This window comes from Salmo trutta, chromosome 17 (assembly GCF_901001165.1).
Source record: "Salmo trutta chromosome 17, fSalTru1.1, whole genome shotgun sequence".
NCBI lineage: Eukaryota > Metazoa > Chordata > Actinopteri > Salmoniformes > Salmonidae > Salmo > Salmo trutta.
In genome coordinates, this window is record NC_042973.1 from 23,084,254 (window position 1) to 23,104,132 (window position 19,879).

The 19,879-nt window shown below is 41.8% G+C and overlaps 1 long non-coding RNA gene across 1 annotated transcript; it reads left to right on the plus strand.

Annotated features, from left to right (window-relative positions):
- The first annotated feature begins 537 nt into the window (after positions 1–537).
- Positions 538–19,302, plus strand: LOC115151900 (uncharacterized). The gene is made up of 3 exons (XR_003867383.1): positions 538–708; positions 872–964; positions 19,256–19,302. It is a non-coding gene; the product is annotated as an uncharacterized LOC115151900 (long non-coding RNA).
- Positions 19,303–19,879: the final 577 nt, after the last annotated feature.

Below are 19,879 nucleotides of genomic sequence, written 5' to 3' on the forward strand. Positions count from 1 at the left end.
TAGTCTACTACTGTTTCAATATGAGCTGATGCTAAGCACACTGGTTTCGTTTTTATGTGCTCCTTTGCACACTCTTCTGGCGAATAAGGGAATAGCAGTGGTGACCGTTCAATGGAAACAAGCTGCTCTTCAGAGAATATTCTGTTAGTCTGAACGTTTTATGTCCAATTATATAGAATAAATGTATAAAAATGTTTATAAAATGTAGTAAACAAAATGCTAAATATTCCCCACTCTAACATGGACTACTAGATAGACGTCTCGACTCAACAGCAACCATATTTTGCAAACATATTTGACAAAAAATAGTATGTGTATATGAAATAACGTTACATACATTACTACACTGTAGTAGAGAATTCCCTCTACTGAGGGCACTGCAGGACACTATTTAATTGACAGAGTTTTTTTTGTGCGCAATTATTTATGTTTGGCTCCGCTGAGTCTGGCTCTCCTCAAGTGAGGACATATCGATCAGCGCTTAGCCCGCGATCTCAGACAAGCGTCTGGTGCCCAGTTGCCCCATACTCTGTACATGAGCTCATCATTCACCCTCTGATTGGCTGGACATGGATGGACATCTGCACTAGCTAATAAGGCCCGGTGCTCTTGGATCCCTATATATGCAGTCAGTCCCCATGACTGTTCCTTTCAGTTGACATAAGAGTGGGATTTATGGCAGTGTGTTCATGGAGTGCGCGTGTAAAAGTGAGTAGTGTTGTTATGGCTGAGATTTGTGTGTGTTTACTATTACTGTTAGTAGTAGTTCCTAATGTTCTCTGTAACGTTATTACTGCGTTATATTACATGTTCAGGTAACATGTTTGTTTAAATTCATAGTCCTTTGTTCTTTTTTACCACAATCATTCAGGGGACTTCACAACCATTTCTTGCCCAGGGACCCCCTCCCAGGCAAACCAGTGACCCATGGACTCCCATCATACTTTAACAAAAACATCATCAGGTAAAAGATAATGTCAAGGAGACGTAATCAATGCTTTGTATAGCACTGATGAAGCATAATGCCGAAATGTATGGTCTTTTTTGTTGTTGCACCTTGTACTGTCACACTTTGTATTCTTTCGAGCATGGATTAAATTAAGTATATTTCGTGATAGGTGGAGGGCCGAAGCCTTTAGCTCAGTGGCCAAAACGAGTTTTCGAGATGATCGGTCCCTGGCAAGGGAGGAGCTGTTTTTTGTTGTTGTTTTATTTTTACATATTCGATACATTTATTTATTCTGAACACATTTACATTTGTTGGCAATGTCAATTCTTGCAATTTTTTTCTAAATATTTACTTTTATGTTCGCTATCTGGACAGGCAAACGCTGCAAAGTACTAAACCGCTAACCCATAGCCACGGGAAGTAGGGGTGCTGAGGGTGCTGCAGACCCCACAAAAAAAAAATCTGAAAAATGAAATACAATTAATAAAAAACTTGTGTACTATCCAAGTACCATCTCTGCTGATCATGTCTGCCAATCACGTTCTCTGTATCTAAGGTACTAAACACAGCTGGTTACAGCTTGAACGAGATCTGCGTCTAACAAACTGCTATGGGAGGGAATTGTGCCACTGCTCATGCTCTGAAAATGTCGTTGCCCGGAGAAGACATGTTTCCGGGGTGAGCAGGACGATTAGGAGATGGAGTTACGTTGGGATGCCACCGGGCCGCTAGCAAAGCCAGGACAAGAGGAATATTGGGACAGGGACACGGAAAGGTGAATTTCAGAGGAGGAAGAAGAGGTCGAAGAGAATTAGGAAAGCAGAGGTTTAATTGGAATTTGATGAAGATGGCGATAAAAAGGGAGATGGTGTGTCGAAGAAGACTGGGATCAAGTACAAACATAGTGGGATGTCTGCCAGACAGTTCTGGAGGTGAAATGGAAGTGAATGAGGGAGATTTAAGTGAGTTGGAAGGTGTGATGAGGAGCTCGGAGCCTGAGCCTTGCATCGATGGACATGGTTATGATAAAGATGAGTTTTGCCCAGTGGGAGTGAGATTCTTGGAGAAAGTGGATCCAGGCCTTTTGGCTGAACCATATGTGGTATCAGGTTTGGTGGAAAAGTACTGTTAAATCGGTGAAGGTAACCCGAAGTGGACTTATGATGTTTGTTTGTGTTTCTTCCGCCCAGAGGGAGCGGGTGCTCCGTGCCACACAACTCTAGTCAAGATCTGTTTCATGCTTTGCGCTTAGGAATAGGGTACTATTGAAAGGAGTGATTTCTGGGGTAGTGTTAAGTGTAGAGGTGGAGCAATTGAAGTTGAAGATTCCTGGTGTTTGTGACACCTGTCGTTTGGTGCGACGCAAACCCGGTGGGGAACGTGGTGGAACAGAGGTGTCACATTCTGGCCTTTTGAGTTTTTAATCAGTCTTTACCCAACAAAGTCATGTTAGGATATATGAGTTATTCTGTTAGAGCTTTTGTGCCGAATCCACTGCAGTGTTTCAGTTGCCACGTTTACGGTCATGCCACAGCAGTGTGTAGGAGGGTGATTCCAAGATGTGGGAAGTGTGCAGGAGAACATGGATTGTGGAGGATTTTGTAGTTTTGGCGGAAAGAGTTGTGTGTGTCAACTGTAGGTGTGCCCATGTTGCTGAGGATTGGAAGTGTCCGGTGCCAGAGAGGCAGGTTGAGTTGGCCACAGTCAGAGTAGTACAGAAGGTGTTTTATGCTGAGGCAGTGAAGAAAGTAGAGGAGGATGGGTCAAGGGTGAGGGCTCCTGAGAGGATCCTTCTGAGTAGTAGATCTGTGCCAGCACAGAGGGATATATGCTTCAGTAAGGTTGGCTTCTTAGCGCTCATAGCAATGGGTATCAACTATATTGCAGAAATGGAATGTAAATCACAGAAAATAGATATTGTGGTGGCAGCTGCAGAGAAGTACTTGGGTGTACAAGATTTGACGACTTCTGAAGAAGTAGTGGGTGGTGTCCAGTCATCCTCCCAGGCCATTGGCATGGTGCAGCTGCAGATAAGGTCAAAGTATTGGAATGGGGTAGTGGGTTTAATTGGAAGGATGTTTTTTTCCCTTGTCCCCTTTTCTCATTTTGTATTACAAAGTATAATGGCTTTATACTATAGTCCAGTTGGATGGTGGTAATGCAACATATTGTATGCCAACCGCCGTTAACTTTTTTAGGATAGGGGGCAGCATTCGGAATTTTGGATGAAAAGCGTGCCCAGAGTAAATTGCCTGTTAGTCAGGCCCAGAACCTAGGATATGCATATAATGGATAGAAAACACTCTAAAGTTTCCAAAACTGTTAAAATAATGTCTGTGAGTAAAACAGAACTCATATGACAGGCTAAAACCTGAGACAAATCCAACCAGGAAGTGGGAAATCTGAGGTTTGTATTGATTGCCTATCCAATATCCTGTGTCTGTGGGGTCAGATTGCACTTCCTAAGGCTTCCAGTAGATGTCAACAGTCTTTAGAAGTTGTTTCAGGCTTGTATTGTGAAAGGGGATCAAATAAGAGCTGTTTCAACAAGCTGAAAGACATTAGTTTAGTCTCGCTCGTGGCCGTGAGCATGACGCTCGTTCTCTTTCCTTTCTAATGACAATGGAATTGTCCAGTTGGAATATTATTGAAGATTTATGATTAAAAACATCCTAAAGATTGATTATATACACATCGTTTGACATGTTTCTACTAACTTTAATGGAACTTTTTTGACTTTTCATCTGGACTTTGTGCCCGTGCTTTGTGCATTTGGATTACTGGACTAAACGCGCAAACAAAAAGGAGGTATTTGGACATAAAGATGAACTTTATCGAACAAAACAAACATTTATTGTCTAACATGGAGACTTGGGAGTGCCATCAGATGAAGATCGTCAAAGGTAAGTGATTAATTTTAACGCTAACGACTTTTGTGACACCTCTCCTTGGTTGGAAAATGGCTGTATGGTTTTCTGTGGCTAGGCGCTGACCTAACATAATCACACGGTGTACTTTCACTGTAAAGCCTTTTTGAAATCGGACACAGCGTCTGGATTAACAAGAAGTTTATCTTTAATCCTATGTATAACACTTGTATCTTTCATCAATGTTTTTGATTAGTATTTCTGTAATTTGATGTGGCTGTCTGCAATTTCACCGGATGTTTGTTTGAGACAATGCATTTCTGAACATAACGCGCTAATTTCAAATGAGGTTTTTGGACTTTATCAAACAAAACACACATTTATTGTCTAACATGGAGTCCTGGGAGTGCCATCCGGTGAAGATCATCAAATGTTAGTGATTCATTTTAACGCTATTTCTGACTTTTGTGACATGTCTCCTTCTTTGGAAAATGGCTGTATGGTTTTCTGTGGCTAGGCGCTGACCTAACATAATCGCATGGTGTGCTTTCGCCGTAAAGCCTTTTTGAAATCGGACACTGTGGCTGGATTAACAAGAAGTTTATCTTTAAAATGGTGTATAACACTTGTATGTTTGAGGAATTTTAATTATGAGATTTCTGTTGTTTGAATTTGGCGCCCTGCAATTTCACTGGCTGTTGGCGAGGTGGGACACTCACGTAAAGAACGATCCCAGAGGTTTAAACTCCACCGAAGAAGAAGAAACTGCTATATGTAAAGTGTTTTTTTATTTATGGTATCTACATGATACCATCAATGCAAGCTGTAAAATAACTCTTTCAACTTTCTTAGAATGCAGCAACCTTAGCAATGTAGCTAGCTATTGTAGCTACAGCAAGTAGACCTTTTGCTAGCTAGCAGGAGCAGATAGCTTTATCACTATCATTCCATTCCGAGACAGGTACCTTTAGCTATCATTATTCCAAGTAATAATTTAAGACTACAAAAATCTATACAGCTTTGTAAAGCTAATACACAGTCATCAAGGCAGGACTCATTTATTTCAAACAACAAATTACACATCCCTGCCAATATGCTTAGTTAGAGTTGACTACAGATTGTACACAAGATAAAGTGATAGAGTATAACCAATGATTGTTGGTATCCATTACTGGACGTTACAGGTTTGCCTATAAAAAATGCTTTGCAAAAATAACATGGACATTGTGGTAAAACGTTTATTTTGATTGGCGATTTTTGGCATTTATTTAAGTCCCATCAGTTAGCCTGATTTCAGATGTGTCCATGTAAACAGGATTTTTAGGGAAATCATTCTTCGTGCAAATCATATAAATGTTTTAAATGAACTATTATATTAATCTGACTATCCACAATAATCGTATTATTGTGTGCATGTAACCGTACTCATTGAGACCACATATGCATTTGCCTGTTATCTTTTCTTTGTAGGTTTTGTCTTATAGTCTACAGTCTAGTGTATTTTAGAGTTGAAGAGCACCAACTACAGATACACATGCTTGTTAGAGCATCTCAAAGACTAAATTCAACATAGAATCTGTTTGGCAAGGTGACAAACAGATTATGTTTTACTATTGTAACATGCAGTGATGAAAGTTCTATTGTCCCTGTCAGGAGCCCAGGCATTTGCCGCAGCGTAGATGGTAGTTCTTCTCTGTGGACCACACAATCTTAAGATTGCATTCCGCTAAGGCACTTCTCTCTCTCTTTGCATCGGTTGGCTGCATTGGTGACCAGAGTGGGATCCTTTCCAGACACCTATGGGGCCAGGGAACATGAATGCTCCTAGAGAGGGGTGGGGGAATACTGAAGCATGTGTTGACGACAGTTCTACTATCTCCATTAGAGGCTCAGGCTTTTGGCATAGATGGTAAAGCTAAGTTTGCTAAGCTTGTTCGGGGCAGAACGACAGCTTGGGGATTCGATTTAGCAACCTTGCGGTTACTGGCCCAACGCTCTAACCACTAGACTAACTGCCACCCCAATCAAGTTGTAGAAACATCTCATGGATGATCAATGGAAACGATACACCTGAGCTCAATTTCGAGTCTCATTGCGAAGGGTCTGAACACGTATGTAAATAAGGTATTTCTGTTTTTATTTTTAATACATTTGCAAAAATGTCTAAAAAAACATTTTTTGCTTTGTCAGATTGATGAGGGGGAAAAAAAAAGCATCTAGACATTGTCTCCCATTTCTTTTAGACTAGCATTTGGTTTTCAACAGCGGAGATTTGTAATAACCTTGCTGTCTGTCTCTCTGACATTTCAAAGATTGTTTCAATATTGAAATTCGATGTCCAGCTGTCCCATGGTAATGAATGTCTCAGGCAGTCGAAATCATGAATCAGCATCATTTTTATGGATATATAAAGAAATGTCAATAGAAAACACGAAATGCAGCTAGTTGTTCTAATCAAATGACTACCCAGACAATTTGCATTGCCCCCCCCCCTCTACACTGCTGCTACTCTCTGTTATTATCTATGCATAGTCACTTTAATATAGTCACTTTAATACCTACATGTACATATTACCTCAATTACCTTGACACCGGTGCCCCCGCACATTGACTCTGTACCGGTACCGCCTGTATATAGCCTCACTATTGTTATTTACTGCTGCTCTTTTAATTATTTGTTATTCTTATCCTTTACTTTTTTGGGGATATTTTCTTAAAACGGAATTGTTGGTTAAGGGCTTGTAAGTAAGCATTTCCCTGTAAGGTGAAATGTTGTATTTGGCGCATGTGACAAATACAATTGTATTTGATTTGATTTAGTTTGCTGTCATTCTAGCTTCCGTTTAAAGTGATTGTATTAGCTGTGTAGTTGGCTCTCTCTTCTGAACAGTGGCCTGGCGAGAGAGCAAATGTTCTATGCCAGGTGAAATCGCACATCAATAGCTAATATTTAATTGATGTATAAAAAAATAACTAGAAAACAGCTTAAACAAATGCAAATGAAGTTACTTTGCTGTTATTCTGGCTGCACTGTTTCACAAAACTGCATTAGCCAAAGTTGGCTAGCTAGCAAGCAAGGGATAAGAACGTTGCCCGCCATCATGGCACGGAACATTTGGAACGAACGACTGGATTTAGAACAAAAAGACGTAATGACTGGGTCGTGTCTCTAGTAACCGAACCAATAGAACAACCAGCCGGTTAGGACATTACTTTGTGCATGACACAAGTAATTTTTCCAACAATTGTTTACAGACAGATTATTTCACTTATAATTCACTTTATCACAATTCCAGTGGGTCAGATGTTTACATACACTAAGTTGACTGTGCCTTTAAAAAGCTTGGAAAATTCCCGAAAATGATGTCATGGCTTTAGAAGCTTCTGTTAGGCTAATTGACATAATTTGAGTCAATTGGAGATGCACCTGTGGATGTATTTCAAGGCCTACCTTCAAACTCAGTGCCTCTTTGCTTGACATCATGGGAAAATCAAAAGAAATCAGCCAAGACCTCAGAAAAAAAATTGGAGCCCTCCACAAGTCTGGTTCATCCTTGGGAGCAATTTCCAAAAGCCTGAAGGTACCACGTTCATCTGTACAAACAATAGTATGCAAGTATAAACACCATGGGACCACGCAGCCGTCATACCGCTGTAACGCCCTGGCCACAGAGAGGGTTTTTTTTTGTTTAGGCCAGGGTGTTACATTGGGTGGGCGTTCTATGTGCATTTTTCTATGTTGGTTTGTTTCATTGATTTTGGCCGTGTGGCTTCCAATCAGGCACAGCTGTAGAGTGTTGTTGCTGATTGGGAGTCACACATAAGTGCCTGTTTTTCCGTTGGGGTTTTGTGGGTAATTGTTTCTGTTAGTGTTTTGCACCTGACAGGACTGTTTGGCTGTCGGTTTTCTTATTTTTGTAGAGTGTTCTTTCATCTATTAAATATTCAATGATGAACACTAACTCCGCTGCACCTTGGTCTACTCTCTCTCACGACAGCCGTTACAACCGCTCAGGAAGGAGATGCGTTCTGTCTCGTAGAGATGAGCGTACTTTGGTGCGAAAAGTTCAAATCAATCCCAGAACAACAGCAAAGGACCCTGTGAAGATGCTGGAGGAAACAGGTACAAAAGTATCTATATCCACAGTAAAACGAGTCCTATACTGACATAACCTGAAAGGCCACTCAGCAAGGAAGAAGCCACTGCTCCAAAATCGCCATAAAAAAGCCAGACTACGGTTTGCAACTGCACATGGGGACAAAGATCATACTTTTTGGAGAAATGTCCTCTGGTCTGATGATACAAAAATAGATCTGTTTGGCCATAATGACCATCGCTATGTTTGGAGGAAAAAGGGGGAGGCTTGCAAGCCGAAGAACCGTGAAGCACGGGGGTGGCAGCATCATGTTGTGGGGGTGCTTTGCTGCAGGAGGGACTGGTGCACCTCACAAAATAGATGGCATCATGAGGATGGAAAATTACGTGGATATATTGAAGCAACATCTCAAGACATCAGTCAGGAAGTTAAAGCTTGGTTGCAAATGGGTCTTCCAAATGGACAATGACCCCAAGCATACTTCCAAAGTTGTGGCAAAATGGCTTAAGGACAACAAAGTCAAGGTATTGGAGTGGCCATCACAAAGCCCTGACCTCAATCCTATAGAACATTTGTGGGCATAACTGAAAAAGCGTGTGCGAGCAAGGAGGCCTACAAACCTGACTCAGTTACACCAGCTGTCAGGAGGAATGGGCCAAAATTCACCCAACTTATTATGGGAAGCTTGTGGAAGGCTACCCGAAACGTTTGACCCAAGTTAAACAATTTAAACGCAATACTACCAAATACTAATTGAGTGTATGTCAACTTCTGACCCACTGGGAATGTGATGAAAGAAATAAAAGCTGAAATAAATCATTTTCTCTACAATTATTCTGACGTTTCACATTCTTAAAATAAAGTGGTGATCCTAACTGACCTAAGACAGGGAACTTTTACAAGAATTAAATGTCAGGAATTGTGAAAAACAGTTTATGTATTTGGCTAAGGTGTATGTAAACTTCCGACTTCAACTGTATATCTCATGGAAGGATGAAATAGTATGAATAAATTCATCAAAATAAAATGTATGAAAATATGTCAATCATTATTTTAATATGTTGGTAACCCATTGTATAAAAGTGATAATGCCCTCGAAGCCAGTGTTTGAAGGATATATTGGCACAATATGCCAATATATCCTCCAAACACCGGCTTTGGAGGATATATCACTTAACTAGATATCATAGTGGTTATCCTATTACTTCACATGTGCTTTTCCTTCATGGCTGAAGTAAAGGTGTGACGCACAAGGGTTTTGTCTAGATGAGATACAGCTTTTTTCAAAATGGTATTTTCGTAGTAAGTTAGAACTTACGCAGCAGGTTAGGAGAATTAGGTAATCGGGAGTCAGCAAAATGACGTTGCACGAGCAGCAACGCAGATATTGCGAGACTTCCCTCTCACACAGCCAAAAATAGTATCTGCGCAAGCTAACAGGTTCGCTTCACACTCATACGGAGGACCGAACATACTCTTAACGGGGACCAAAACAGCTGAGAAGTTCAGCATCGCTCTCCAAAGCTCTTAGTTGTTTACTTTGTGTCATATCGCTAACATTTAGCTAAAATGCACTTTTCTTTTTTTTCATTTTACATCGATTTGACAAATGTTGTATCCCATCGAGACATGACCAACCACAAGGGGCCTTTAGAAAAAGGTACTGGTTTTATAGCTATTCAACCTGTCTTCTTTGGTTGCTGTTGACACTAATGACTTCTCAATGAGACCACCTCTCACTATATGTAGCATTGTACAGTAATGAACAATGAACAGCCCTGCATGTATTACACCACAAGACAATTGCCAATGATAAAGATAATCAAATTCTAAACATAATTTAAACCATGCTAGAGACTGAACGTCAAAGCCTACTTACGGGCACTAACAGAAATCCGGACAAAACGCCCACACAGAGTACAGCCCATGTGGTAGTTGCCTCAAATCCATTGTACTGAAATACTGGAACATCCTCAAAAGTGATCTAAATCTACTAGAGTTCACAACATTGTCCCCTCGCATTTGTTTTTCACCGTGTGTGCAATCTAGCCGATTCCGCAATTTTAGCATGTCAATCTTGTGGGGCAAACAAAAATTGATGCATGCCAGCAAAGCCACTAAAATAGATAGAGCAGTCTGACTGAGCGATGGTAGGCAGCAGCAGGCTCATAAACATTCATTCAAACAGCACCTTTGTGCGTTTGTCAGCAGCTCTTCGCAATTCTTCAAGCATTGTGCTGTTTATGACTTCAAGCCTATCAACCCCCGAGATTAGGCTGGTGTAACCCATGTGAAATGGCTAGCTAGTTAGCCGGGTGCGCGCTAATAGCGTTTCAAACGTCACTAGCTCAGACTTGGGAGTGGTTGCTCCCATTGCTCTACATGGGTAACGCTGCTTCGAGGGTGGCTGTTGTCGATGTGTTCCTGGTTCGAGCCCAGGTAGTAACGAGGAAAGGGACGGAAGCTATACTGTTACACTGGCAATACTAAAGTGCCTATAAGAACATCCAATAGTCAAAGGTATATGAAATACAAATCATATAGAGAGAAATAGTCCTATAATTCCTATAATAACTACAACCTAAAAAACCTCTTACCTGGGAATATTGAAGACTCATGTTAAAAGGAACCACCAGCTTTCATATGTTCTCATGTTCTGAGCAAGGAACTTAAACGTTAGCTTTTTTACATGGCACATATTGCACTTTTACGTTCTTCTCCAACACTTTGTTTCTGCATTATTTAAACCAAATTGAACATGTTTCATTATTTATTTGTGGCTAAATTGATAGTATTTATGTATTGTTGGGTTGCGTCAATTCGAATCTGGTATCAGAACAAAATAGTCAGCACAGAGTAACTTCTGATTTCTTTGTATTTGAATTAATGCAAACACTTGAATGGTAAATATGTTTGTATATACGGGCTCACTGAAATACCACGCAGGGCAGACGGAGAACTGAGTGACACATCCTTTGCTTTTCATTAAATACTCTGACAGAGATAGTTCCCGCTCACTGCTGGCCTGTCAGAGGGAGGATGAGCGTGGTTTAAACTTACTCATCCTATCGTTGGCGTGCAGGTTGGTCCCAACCTCGAGACACATCCTATTGCCGGGCGTAGTTATTATCTTTGGCAGTTGACTTATCTTGTGATTGCACAGTTCTCTAAAACCCCGACACCCCCCCGCATATAAATTTCACCCATATCCTGTTAATTGCCGTTATCTTTTAACAAGCTCTTCCAAAACCCTGATTTACAGCATCTGCATTCTTTCCACATGACCCACCATCCCATGAGCCACTTCCTCTCACACAGCAGTATGCTCTTATCATATAGAGTATAAACTTAATATTATAGCATAACTTCTTTGTTATATTATATAGGTTATGCAAACAAATACTTGGTTAAACCCTAACAGTATTATATGAAGTTAAAATAAGTGTTCATTCAGTATTGTTGTAATTGTCATTATTACAAATAAAAATCGGCCGATTAATCGGTATCGGCTCCCCCCCCCCTCGGTCCTCCAATAATCGGTATAGACGGTGAAAAATCATAATCGGTTGACCTCTAATACAAACTATGGCATAAGTGGACGATGAGTGGATAAGAGGCAATCCATAATTTTGATTAAGACATTAATGAGCGAGCTAGGACGGACGTAGTCAATATAACTATTTGTTTAGCACTTTTGAAATGTACAGCGACAGAATTCAGAACATGGGTCATTCTTATAGTATTCTCCTTGTACACCAAGTCAGAACCCGCAAATAAATAAATAAATAAATAAATAAATAAAGGGGGCATATAAGCAGACAATGAAAGCTCTTACAAAATTCAATAATTACATTTCTCTAAAACAGGCTATAGGCTACATGTGCACCACCAAGTCAGAACAGTAGGCTAAATGATGAGGGGGGAAAGGAACCAAATTATTAGGGTGAGGACATGGGCTACTAACAGCTTACTACACAACATACACTTAGTATTACTTTCTTAGCTACAGTATACATATCTCCCTGGCATATTACATAATTTATGCAGCAGCATACAACACATTTTTGGACTCCCCTTGTTGTGCTGTGCTCACTTAAATAGGAAGGTGGAGCGGCGGTCCTTCGTGGTCAAATTTTGTCATCAAACTTGGTCATCAAAGTCTGGCATTCTCTGGATTTATAGTGCTTTCAAGACAATTGGGAACTCTGAAAAAAACAAGGTTGAATCATGAAGTCAGTGATCTTCAGGTCGGAGCTCTAGAAAGAGGCCCAAGTTCCCGGCTTGGAATTCCAAGTTGGATGACCGTTCAAACGTATTTTCCCAGTCGGAGCAAATGTTTATCAGAGTTCCCAGTTGTCTTGAACGTGGCTGAAGTCATGCTGGATTGACAGCATGGCCAATGTATTCCACCTTTTCTGGCCCATGGTGTTGAATGTTTATAATTTTAAGCTTGGAAAAGAGACCCTTAAACACAGACTTGGACCACACACCCAGTCCACTGAATAGCAGGCTTGTGATTGCTTTGCAATGCTTGAAGTTAGCCACGAATTCCTTCAAAACCATTAATTGTTGAATTTGCGATTTCCGACTTGTTGTGAATGTTTATGTCCAATGGCCGATGAGCACCGATCCGTTTAATCTATCATTTCTCTTCATAATTTCTCTTCATATGACAAGGATTGAAAATGATTTGCTAGTAGATTGTTGACTTGATTCATGATGATGACTGCTAGCTAAGATTGTGTAAGTATGATGTTGACATGATCAGTCCAATCAAATCTACAGTAGCTATAACGTGATATAACATTTTATCTACGGCCAATGACCTTGAGCCTTCTTGGATGGGCACAATCAAATTGTATTGGTCACATGCGCCGAATACAACAGGTATTACCTTACAGTGAAATGTTTACTTACAAGCCCTTAACCAACAATGCAGTTTTAAGAAAAGACCTATAAAAATAAAGCCAGTGACTGATGTGGTGTACTCCTAAATGCCATCGGAAGAATCCTGGAATATATTCCAGTCTATGCTAGTAAAACAGTAGTTTAGTATCTGCTTCATCTGACCACTTTTTTATAGACCGAGTCACTGGCGCTTCAAGCTTTAATTTTTGCCCTATAAGCAGGAATCAGGAGGATAGAATTATGGTCAGATTTGCCAAATGGAGGGCGAGGGAGAGCTTTGTACGCGTCTGTGTGTGGAGTAAAGGTGGTCTAGAATTTTTTCCCCTCTGGTTGCACATTTAACATGCTGATAGAAATTATGTAAAATTGATTTAAACTTCCCTGCATTAAAGTCCCCGGCCACTAGGAGCGCCGCCTCTGAATGAGCGTTTTCCTGTTTGCTTATGGCGTTGGCATTGAGTGCGGTTTTAGTGCCAGCATCGCTCTTAGGTGGTATGTAGACAGCTACAAGAAATACAGATAAACTCTCTAGGTAGATAGTGTGGTCTACAGTTTATCATAAGATACTCTACCTCAGGCGTGCAAAACCTCAAGACTTCCTTAGATGTGTCGTATACTCCACCACGGCCGCCCAGCTAATGCACGCACGTACACACACAACCAGCCCCTAATACAACCACCTAGCTGCATCAACCATTGATCACTATTGCAGTACTACTTTAAAAAGGCTGCAGAACACACACAGAAACGCTGCACATTGTTATACAACTTCTACAGAACACACACTGAATTTGTCATGATTGAACTACCTCACATCACATGAAGCCTAGAGTGAAAAAGAGATGCTATAATATCCACAATACTCACTGAAACATAGAACTGTCTAACTGCTGCTCAGGGTCAGCTGGCTGGCTCCACTCTGTCAAAGTATTGGATAGCAATATTACAGACAGGAAAAAGAGACATTAGAAATGTAGGAGTAAAATAATGGTAAGTAAGCAAGTTATAGGAAATATGTCACAACTACCTTATTGGAGGAGCAATTTTCTCAACAGCTTGCTTTTCTCTGCATCTCTATCGATCACCATGTCAGTATCCAGGGCCATTAGGATGTACTTCTCGGTGGCCATCAGCATGAAGGCCTCTAGGTGTTCTGTGAGAGAGTGCTCCTGAGTCTGCTCTTGATATACTTTAAAGTAGAGAAACTTTGCTCATAAGCTACCTGGGTAACTGAGAGGGTGAGTAGGAACTGAGAGGGTGAGTAGGAACTGAGAGGGTGAGTAGGAACTGAGAGGGTGAGTAGGAACTCAGCATCTGGTAACAACACAGTGGACATTCTTTGCAGGATCAGCAGCATTTATTCTTCATTTCCACCTCATCTTCATTTCCATCAGGGCCATCCTCCACTACCCTGGTCATGTATTCCTCCAATCCTGAACTTTTCAGTCTTTTCCACTGTACAGTGAGGCTCCTCAGCTCACACTGCAAATTGTCAACAGTTGCTCAGCTATCAAATTGAAGCAAACATTTGCTGATCTCTTGAAGGGTTGTCTCTAGAAGACCATTGGATGTTATTTGGGAGAAGTTTCTAGGGTCCAGAAGGGCTAGGTCAGCATATAGAATGCAATGAGACAGAAATCACCTGTGGATACTATCTGTGACTGTATCCATAATTTGATTGTGGACTTGAACTTTATAGGCACTCTGCCTCTGTCAAAGCTTCATCTTGAGCCATCTCTCCAGACATGATTTTCTTCTTTCTTGCCCTTTTCTGTGGCAGAGTGGCTTCCACCTCCTCCAGCTCTGTCCTCATCCTGTTCTTTTTGATCTTCTTATTTGCAAACTGAACAAATGTCTGTAGTTGCCTTAATGGTGTCAAAGTCTCTTGACATGCCTTTCAGGGTTTCCTGTGTAGCCACAACCATTCGATCGGCAGACAGGATGTCCATCCCACTTGTCTACAGGTATTTGGACAGTGGTGATGTGTTCTCAAATATCCGAAGAAATATTTGAGCTGTCAGTATCATCTCATACTGGAGAAGAGCCTCAGTAAATCCTCTTGCCTTCACCCGAGCAGTTGTCTTCATGTTGGCCTGTCCTTGTATGGCTGATAGTGTGAGTACTTCAACATAGAGACCCTGGTCTGGTTTTCCAAAGGATCAAAGGACCTTCTTCAAAGCACTATCCTTAGCCCACCAGCTTGTTTCTCTGATTGGAGATAGGTGTCTGTGTCGCGTGTCCTGGCTCTTCTTCTTCCACACATCCATCCTTTGGTAGGATTCACGGAGTAACACAGCAATGTCGTTAAGGAGAGAAAAAAGTGACCCACTTGCTTAGACAACGTTTCCGTTGTGTCAGACAAAACCAGATTAAAGACATGTGCATATACACAGCCTCAGACTGCATCCCCCTGTAACTGAGCCCCCTCTTGCCAATGACTTTCAATATGTCTACGACACGTTACAGCACCTGCCTTCTGCTTACCTGCCCTCTATGGGCAGACATCTCAATCAATCAATCAAATGTATTTATAAAGCCCTTCTTACATCAGCTGATGTCACAAAGTGCTGTACAAAAACCCAGCCTAAAACCCCAAACAGCAGGCAATGCAGGTGTAGAAGCACGGTGGCTAGGAAAAACTCCCTAGAAAGGCCAGAACTTAGGAAGAAACCTAGAGCGGAACCAGGCTATAAGGTGTGGCCAGTCCTCCTCTGGCTGTACCGGGTGGAGATTATAACAGAACATGGCCAAGATGTTCAAATGTTCATAGATGACCAGCAGGGTCAAATAATAATAATCACAGTGGTTGTACAGGGTGCAACAGGTCAGCGCCTCAGGAGTAAATGTCAGTTTGCTTTTCATAGCTGATCATTCATGATCTCTCTACCCCCCCCCATGCTGTCTCCAGAGACTTGAAAACAGCAGGTCTGGGACAGGTAGCACGTCCGGTGAACAGGTCAGGGTTTCATAGCCGCAGGCAGAACAGTTGAAACTGGAGCAGCAGCAAGACCAGGTGGACTGGGGACAGCAAGGAGTCATCAGGTAGTCCTGAGGCATGGTCCTAGGGCTCAGGTCCTCCTAGAGAGAGAAAGAAAAAGAGAGAATTAGAGAGAGCATACTTAAAATTCACACAGGACACCGGATAAGACCGGAGAAATACTCCAGATATAACAGACTGACCCTAGCCCCCCGACACAAACTATTGCAGCATAAATACTGGAGGTTGAGACAGGAGGGGCGTGAGACACTGTGGCCCCATCTGATAATACCCCCGGACAGGGCCAAACAGGCAGGATATAACCCCACCCACTTTGCCAAAGAACAGCCCCCACAACACTAGAGGGATATCTCCAACCACCAACTTACCATCCTGAGACAAGGCCGAGTATAGCCCACGAAGATCTCCCCCACGGCACAACCCAAGGGGGGGGGGGGCACCATCCCGGACAGGAAGATCACGACACCCACTCAAGTGACGCACCCCTCCTAGGGATGGCATGGAAGAGCACCAGTAAGCCAGTGACTCTGCCCCTGTAATAGGGTTTGAGGCAGAGAATCCCAGTGGAGAGAGGGGAACCGGCCAGGCAGAGACAGCAAGGGCGGTTCATTGCTCCAGTGCCTTTCCGTTAACCTTCACACTCCTGGGCCAGTATACACTCAATCATAGGACCTACTGAAGAGATGAGTCTTCAATAAAGACTTAAAGGTCGAGTCCGCGTCTCTCACATGAATAGGCAGACCATTCCATAAAAATGGAGCTCTATAGGAGAAAGCCCAGCCTCCAGCTGTTTGCTTAGAAATTCTAGGGACAATAATGAGGCCTGCGTCTTGTGACTGTAGCGTATGTGTAGGTATGTACAGCAGGACCAAATCGGAAAGATAGGTAGGAGCAAGCCCATGTAATGCTTTGTAGGTTAGCTGTTAGGTTAGGAGTAATATAAAAAAATGTTGGTTCTAGTCAAGATTCTAGCAGCCGTGTTTAGCACTAACTGAAGTCTATTTATTGCTTTATCCGGGTAGCCGGAAAGTAGAGCATTGCAGTAGTCTAACCTAGAAGTGACAAAAGCATGGATTAATTTTTCTGCATCATATTTGGACAGAAAGTTTCAGATTTTTGCAATGTTACATAGATGGAAAAAAGTTGTCCTTGAAACAGTCTTGATATGTTCGTCAAAAGAGAGATCAGGGTCCAGAGTAACGCAGAGGGCCTTCACAGTTTTATTTGAGATGATTGCACAACCATCAAGATGAATTGTCAGATTCAACAGAAGATATCTTTGTTTCTCGGGACCTAGAACTAGCATCTCTGTTTTGTCCGAGTTTAAAAGTAGAAAATGTGCCCCCATCCACTTCCTTATGTCTGAAACACAGGCTTCCAGGTAGAGCAATTTTGGGGCTTCACTTCACATCTGACTGCCACTGAGTAGACTTTGAATGTCTGCTTTGGAGGACCTTAAAAAGTATGCCTCAGCACTACTTCTGTGCATATTGCTCTTCTCGTGCTCTTCTACCCTTTGATGAACATGTTTCCAATCTGTCATTCCACTCATAAAAATACTGCTGTCAGTAGGCTTCGCAAAATGCCATACAAATTGAACAGTATAACGCATGGCTTTCTTCATTGTATGACAGCCATTTCCGATTGGTGCAGTCTTCCAAACAGAAAAGGTTTAGATTCATACATAGGGTGGAAACAAAAAAATGTTTTTAGGTCATCTGACTTGGGTCTCTTGAAATAATCAAAAGTTGGTCTGGCATCCTGGCCTTCCCTGGCTCTCAATTCCACTAAACTGGACTGGGCCTGTCATCAAGATCAATGCTCACTTCCACTGAAACTGGGCTGGACCTATTATCAAACTGGATATGAATAAAATAATATATACATTAACTAATAAAGGCCAAATTGTGAAAATCTACAAAAACACAGCAGCAGCAGTCCCACTATTTAATATCAAGTGAATGAATGACAACACAACACGTTTTTTTGTGGCTTTACTCACCGTTCACACCGGACTGTTGGCATGATGTTGAGTTTCAATGCGTTGTCTAGTAAGAGGCGAAGTGGTAGGAACCGTGGCGATGAGGATCATAACTACAGTAGCAAATCACTGTAGCCATATTCTCCCGCACAAAATATGAATTCGAGAGGGAAAGGACTTGATTGGTTTTACAACATGTATACTATTTGCAACCAATGACTGTATAGACATTAAATAAAATTAGCTAATTAACATTTGTGTATGTCTAATGCAATTTAGCATTTAGAACGACAAGGCAAAAGCAATCAGAATCAAATGCTTATTTGAGCTAAGTAAAATTATACGACAGTAAATCACTGATACTCAAGTGATTGCCATTTCCTACAAAATCCCCACAGGACGGCGAAATCAGAGCTTTGTTAGGCGTCAAATTTGAGTTTTTCCGCTCTGAACCAATGACATTAATTTGGGGACAGGTTGAAAAGCATTAAACATGTATGGCAATTTAGCTAGTTAGCTTGCATTTGCTAGCTAATTTGTCCTATTTAGCTAGCAAATTATTTTTTCTGGGATATAAACATTGACTTGTTATTTTACCTGAAATGCACAATTAATCCACACAATGCGACAATTAATCCACACATAAAACGGCCAACCGAATCGTTTCTAGTCCTCTCTCCTCCTGGCTTTTTCATCTTTGAACTTATATGGTGATTGGCATCTACACTTTCATAGTATTACCACGACAACCGGCAAAACGTTTCGTCTTTAAATCACCCACGTGGGTATAACCAATGAGGAGATGGCACGTGGGTACCTGCTTCTATAAACCAATGAGGAGAGGCAGGACTTGCAGTGCGATCAGCGTCAGAAATAGAAAGGAGTTCTATTTTAGCCCTTGGCAACACAGACGCTCGTTGACGCGAGTATGGGTGCAATAATTGTATAACAGATTTCTAAATGTATTTTGCAACGCGAATGCGGTGTAGTCAGCCTATTAGTTTGGAACAGACCAACGGACATCGGGGTTGGCCCGTGTTGCCGGTGTGTTGCCATCTTTTTTATTAGTCGTAAAAAATGTAAAAGGCAGTCGGCCCACCGGCCCAGAGGTTGACCAGCCCACCGGGAACTCTCCCGGTGCTCAATCCGCTACTGCATAGGCCCCCAGCCTGTGTCTTATCAGAGGCTGCTGTTCTATCCTGCCGATAGAGTGTATAACCCACCAGCTGTATGTTCTTAATGTCGTCATTCAGCCACAACTCGGTGAAACATAAAATATCACAGTTTTTAATGTCCCGTTGGTAGGATATACGTGCTTTCAGTTCGCCCCATTTATTTTCCAGAAAGTGAACGTTAGCTAGCAGGACGGAAGGCAAACGCAGATTAGCCACTCGTTGCCTGATCCTCACAAGGCACCCTGATCTTTTTCCGCGAAATCTCTGTTTCCTTCTCCAGCGAATGCTGGGGATCTGGGCCTGGTCGGGTGTCTGCAGTATCTCCCCCCTGTCCGACTCATTGAAGAAAAACTCTTAGTCTAATCTGGAGGTGAGTAATCGCAGTTCTGATGTCCAGAAGCTCTTGTCGGTCATACTACTCTATATTGTTTGTCCTCGTGTGTCCATTCATGTTTTTCAGCATAAAGTACTCTGCAGCCACTTAGTGTGGACACCAGGTGAGACCACACACACAGATTCCTGTTGAACACTGTCCCTTTAACTACCTTATTTTCTCCATAACAGTCTCTCTCCTTCACTTCTAGGTTATATTAGCTGTGTCTGTGAACCCCTCCTGCATCTGAACTTGCTACATAGAGGGCACAGCATGATCAGAGGTGAGAGGTTACTTGGTCAGGCCAAGAGGAAGTATTATTAAAGAGATGCTTTACATTGAAATACAGATAGAGATGCAGTAGTCCCAGAGTTAATGATCCAAGGTCAGTTTTGCATTTCACCTCCTGATTATGACTGACAGTGTTAGACTAAAAAAAAACAAGGCTTAAACATGCTATCTCTCTCTCCATCTGTCTCTCGTCTACAGGCATGTTTTGATGTGAGAGAGGATGCCAACCCCCAGTCCAGT